This window comes from Apium graveolens, chromosome 2 (genome assembly GCF_009905375.1).
Source record: "Apium graveolens cultivar Ventura chromosome 2, ASM990537v1, whole genome shotgun sequence".
In the NCBI taxonomy this organism is placed as follows: Eukaryota; Viridiplantae; Streptophyta; class Magnoliopsida; order Apiales; family Apiaceae; genus Apium; species Apium graveolens.
The window spans coordinates 181,510,038-181,515,841 of record NC_133648.1 but is presented as its reverse complement, the minus strand read 5'-3'; the positions used below and the strand labels follow the sequence as shown (position 1 = coordinate 181,515,841).

Genomic DNA, 5,804 nt, shown 5'->3' with positions numbered 1-5,804 from the left:
TCGGGCCTGAGACACCTCAAGTAGGGAACCACGAAAGATCTTTTGTAAAGAATCCCATCTATCAAAGAGTACCTTAGTGCCCGAACAGTTAACTTCCGTGCTTCAGTTGCATCACTTGGCAACCAATCGGTCTGAATGTGAGCCTTGATGGGATCAATCCATGACGTCCCCAAGCCTATGGGAGCCACTAGCTTAACATCTATGCTTCGTGTCTTCAAAACACGGAAGTACACACTTCCTGAACTTTCTTCAATCTCAGACGAAGCGAACTTTGATAGCGCATCTGCCTTAACATTTTCTTCCCTTGGAATATGTTCAACATGGCATTCATTAAATTGGGTCATCACAGCCCTTACTAGGAGGACATACTTAGCCATCGTATCATCCCTTGCCTCAAATTCTCCCTTTACCTGGGATATGATCAGCTTCGAGTCTCCACGGACCTTTAAGTTTTTGACTCTAAGTGTCCCAGCTAGACCAAGGCCAGCTATCAGGGCTTCATACTCTGCCTCATTGTTTGTGGTTGGAAAATCTAGCTTCATAGCATACTCAATTAAGAACCCATCAGGGCTTTGCAAAACCAACCCTGCTCCACTGGAATTTGTTTTTGATGCTCCATCAAAATAGAGAACCCAATATTCTTCCTCCTTGTCCCCATTGTCGACTCCCTTGTCTTGAGGTATGGTATCTTCCTGCCCCCCGACTTCTTGGTTGGGTATGGTACATTCCACCATGAAGTCAGCTAGTGCCTGGGCTTTTATGGCCGTACGTGGCTTATACTTGAGATCGAACTCTCCCAACTCTATTGCCCACTTAATCAGTCTCCCACTTGCCTTGGGACTGTGAATGATGTTTCTCAGTGGCTGATTTGTTAGCACTTCAATCTGGTGAGCTTGAAAATAAGGACGCAGCTTTCTTGAAGCCATCACCAAGGCTAAAGCGAATTTTTCAATAGTTGAATAATTCAACTCTGCACCATGCAAGATTTTGCTGACATAGTATACGGGTTTCTGGAGTTTCAGTTCCTCCTTAACCAACACCGCGCTCAAGGCGCTCTCTGAAATAGCCAAGTACAAGAATAAAACTTCACCCAGAACTGGCTTGGCCAACAACGGGGCCTGGCCCATATACTTCTTTAACTCTTCAAATGCCTTCTGATTTTCCTCACTCCATACAAAGTCTTTAATGTTTTTTAATGACTTGAAGAATGACAAGCACTTGTCTCCTGACTTGGAGATGAATCGTCCTAGCGCCGCAACCCTTCCTGTGAGCTTCTGAACATCCTTGACAGTTTTTGGTGGTTCCATATCCAGGATTGCCTTTATTTTATCGGGGTTGGCCTCAATTCCCCTCTTTGAGACCATCAATCCCAAGAATTTTCCAGATCCTACTCCGAAAGCACACTTCGTTGGATTCAACATCATCTTGTGGTACCTTAGGACCTCAAAAGCTTCCCTCAAATGGGTTATATGATCAGTCTTTACTAGACTCTTGACTAGCATGTCATCAACATAGACTTCCATAGTCTTCCCAATAAGATCCTTAAAAATTTTATTCACCAACCTCTGATAGGTGGCTCCTGCATTCTTGAGACCAAACGCCATAACAAGATAACAATAAACACCAAAGTCAGTGATAAATGATACCTTTGGAATGTCATCTTTATGCATTTTGATCTGATTGTATCCGCTAAATCCATCCATGAAACTCAGCATCTCATGTCCAGCAGTGGCATCAATCAAAGTATCAATTCTAGGCAGCGGGAAACAGTCTTTGGGGCATGCATCATTCAGATCAGTGAAGTCTATACACATCCTCCACTTTCCATTAGCCTTCTTCACCATTACAGGGTTTGCTAACCACTCCGGAAATTGAATCTCCTCAATGAAACCAGCCTCTAAGAGCTTTTCTACTTCCTGTTTTATAGCCTCTTGTCTTTCCGGGGCAAAATTTCTTTTCTTTTGTTTCACTGTCTTCCGGCTTGGATCCACGTTTAGCTTGTGAGTAATTAACTCCGGGTCTATGCCTGGCATATCAGCTGCTGATAAGTGGCATTTTATACCACTTAGAACATCTTAAAATGGCTTAAATTGGTGTCTTGAAATCAAGTATTTTGTGTATTTAATGCGTTTTTCTAGTGTTTATGCATTTCAGGGTATTAGTTGCATTTCGGAGGAGGAATCATCAAGAATAAGCCTTGGCATGTGTTCACCATTGCGAGAGGAAAAGAACGGGCAGATTACGGCGAAGAAACGGAGCAAACCTGGAATTTTTCCAGTAGGGTCCTGCGCGCCCGCGCAGAAATGCTGAGCGGCCGCGCAGCAGCCTTGCGCGCCCGCGCAGAAATGCTGAGCGGCCGCGCAGGGTCGGGGAAAAAGCTGAATTATTTTAGACTTCTACTTCTGTTTGGCTTCCAACTTCTATGTAATCTGAGTTTCATGGGACTATTATATAGGTAGATTTGAGACGTTTTCACAGAGAATTAAGAAAGGAGATTATGTTTTAGATTGTGTTTTTGCGCAAGAAGCGAAGGAGATAAGGAAGAAGACCGATTTAGCACACAGCAACAAAGCGGAAGCATATACTCTTGTGATTCTTGTTTCGTTGTAACGTTGGATGCTAGTTTTCTTGCTTTGACTTATTTACTCTTGTGACGTACTCTGTTTTAATATAATCAGTTTAGTTATTATTTTCTTGTGTTTATTTATCATGATTTCATATGAACCCATGATGGCGATAAGTTCTATTATGGTTTAATCGTGATCATGGGGTTGCAACGGATTTATTATGGAATTCTTTAGTTAATTGTTTACTACTTTAGTATGTGATGATTGTATGATATCTAGTATTGGTTGTGCGTATTCGTCTTATGTGTGTCGCGAACATATAAGATAGGGTGTTAATCTCTTGTGAAGCGACAGTGGATCTTGAGATTTAGAACTTGCCATGCTAGCATAGGTTCATGTACGTTGTGCATGATTAGTGGGTAACTCTAACAGTTTTATTTGCCCTATGTAATCAAAAAGGGATAACTTGTGCTTAAATCGTTGTGTTGTCAATTTCTGTAGACATATAGGAACTCAACATAATTGATGACTATTCAACTTCTATCTTAATTGTGGATGTTTGGTAGAATGGTATTAGTACAATGAAAGTTGGCTTTTATCATTATCGTGTTATTCGATTAATATCATCACTGTCACATGCTAAAGGTAATAACAATGGCTATAGAAGGAAGTAATAATGAAGTTGTGATCTCATGAGTGTTTTATATTTGATAATTTGAAGTGTTAGTTAAGTGGTTAATTAAGTAGTTAATTATAGTTAATATTTAATCAACAATTTTAAGTGTTATTATCTTAACATTGAGAAGTAATCATACATTGGTGAGTGAGTTAAATTAGACAATAAATTAGTCTGAGTCTCTGAGGGAACGAACTAGAAAGTATTCTATATTACTTGCGAACGCGTATACTTGCGTGAATATTAGTGCGTGATTTCGCCCTAACAAGTTTTTGGTGCTGCTGCCGGGGACTCGGCGTATTTGTTTAGTTTATGTACTTACCATCATTGGTCATTAGGACTCGGTGATTAGGACGTAGTAGTTAATTACTTTTTTCGGTTGTGTTTTAGGTACTTTAGCAAGCGTTTATGCAAACTCGTTCTCGTGCTCGCAAGAGGACCTTAGATACAGCTGAGGAGAAAGACGAAGTTCTTGATACACCGAAGAAGTTAGATTTTGAGGATTCGGATTCTGGAACCAGTAAACATGGGAGATCGTATTGAACAAGCTGATCCAGCTCTTATGGATTTTTCTCGGCCTAAAATTGATGACATTCAGTCAAGCATCCTTCATCCGGCTATTCAAGCTAACACCTTTGAAATCAAGCCGGGCACTATTCAGATGGTGCAGAATTCTGTTTCTTTTGGAGGAGCGGCAACTGAAGACCCCAACATGCACATAAGGAATTTTGTCGAGATCTGCAGCACTTTTAAGTATAATGGCGTGACTGATGAGGCTATCAAGTTGAGGCTTTTCCCATTCTCACTGAGGGATAAGGCTAAAGACTGGTTACATTCGGAACCAGCTGGGTCCATCACTACGTGGCAAGATCTTGCGCAAAAGTTTCTGGTAAAGTTTTATCCAATGGCAAAGACTGCTGCTATGAGGAGTGCTCTTACTCAGTTTGCGCAGCAACCTACAGAATCTATGTGCGAGGCTTGGGAACGCTACAAGGAAATGTTGAGAAAATGTCCACATCATGGAATGCCGGATTGGATGGTAATCACTGGTTTTTATAATGGTTTGGGGGCCCAATCTCGGCCCATGCTCGATGCAGTAGCTGGAGGCGCCTTATGGGCTAAAAGCTATACTGAGGCGTATAATCTTATCGAGACGATGGCTGCAAATGAGCATCAAAACCCAACTCAGAGGATGACGTCAGGCAAGGTCGCAGGTATTCTGGAAGTTGATGCAGCCACCACTATTGTAGCCCAGCTTCAAGCGCTATCAATGAAGGTTGATTCTCTGGCTACGTATGGAGTTAATCAAATAGCTATGGTTTGTGAGCTTTGTGCAGGTTCTCATGCTACGGATCAGTGTTCTCTTGTCAACGAATCTGTTCAATATGTGAATAATTATCAGCGACAACAGCAGCCTGTGCCAGCGACCTATCATCCTAACAACAGAAATCATCCAAATTTCAGCTGGGGAAATAATCAGAATGCTATTCAGCCACCATATCAGCAAGGAGTAAGTAAACAGTTTAACCCACCTGGATTCCAGCAACCACAGCAGTATGCTACAAGGCAATCATATCCTCAACAGGGAAGTGCAGCTGCACCTACTAGTGCTGATTTTGAGGAACTTATGCTGTTGTGCAAGAGTCAGGCGGTTTCTATCAAGACCTTGGAAAATCAAATCGGTCAATTAGCCAATGCAGTGCTCAATCGTCAACCTGGCACTCTTCCTAGTGACACGGAAGTACCAGGCAGGAAGGAAGCTAAAGAGCAAGTCAAGGCTATTACCTTAAGGTCTGGAAAAGTAGCTGATGCTGAAAAGGCAAAAGAAGTCGAAGCTGAAGTTAGAGATGAAGAATTTAAGCAAAAGGAGAAAGCGGCGGAACCAAGGAAGACTACTGTTGAACACACTCTGCCTGAGGCTAATACAGGGGAGAAACAGCTCTATCCTCCACCACCTTTCCCTAAGAGATTGCAGCAACAAAAGTTGGATAGACAGTTCAGGAAGTTTCTGGAGGTGTTCAAGAAACTTCACATCAATATACCTTTCGCTGAGGCTATGGAACAAATGCCTAGTTATGCGAAGTTTTTGAAGACTATTCTTTCAAGGAAGGTGAAACTGGATGACCTTGAAACCGTTGCTCTCACGGAAGAATGCAGCGCTGTTCTGCAGCAAAAGTTACCACCAAAACTGAAAGATCCAGGAAGCTTCACCATTCCTTGTACCATTGGCAATCTAACTTTTGACAAGTGCCTTTGTGATTTGGGAGCAAGCATTAATCTGATGCCCTTGTCGATCTTTAAAAAGCTGGATCTGCCTGATCCAAAACCCACATACATGTCGCTACAATTGGCTGACCGTTCCATTACTTACCCAAGGGGCATAGTTGAGGATGTGCTCGTCAAGGTGGATAAGCTCTTCTTTCCTGTAGATTTTGTTATTCTGGATTTTGAGGAAGATAAGAAGATTCCCATAATCTTGGGGAGGCCTTTCTTGGCTACTGGCCGTACCTTGATAGATGTGCAAAAAGGAGAACTTACTATACGGGTCCAAGATCAGGATG

The 5,804-nt window shown here is 42.1% G+C and overlaps 1 non-coding gene across 1 annotated transcript; it reads right to left on the bottom strand.

Annotated features, from left to right (window-relative positions):
* Positions 1–4,162: 4,162 nt before the first annotated feature.
* Positions 4,163–4,269, bottom strand: LOC141709540 (small nucleolar RNA R71). Its single transcript, XR_012570110.1, has one exon. It is a non-coding gene; the product is annotated as a small nucleolar RNA R71 (small nucleolar RNA).
* Between the last annotated feature and the right edge of the window lie 1,535 nt (positions 4,270–5,804).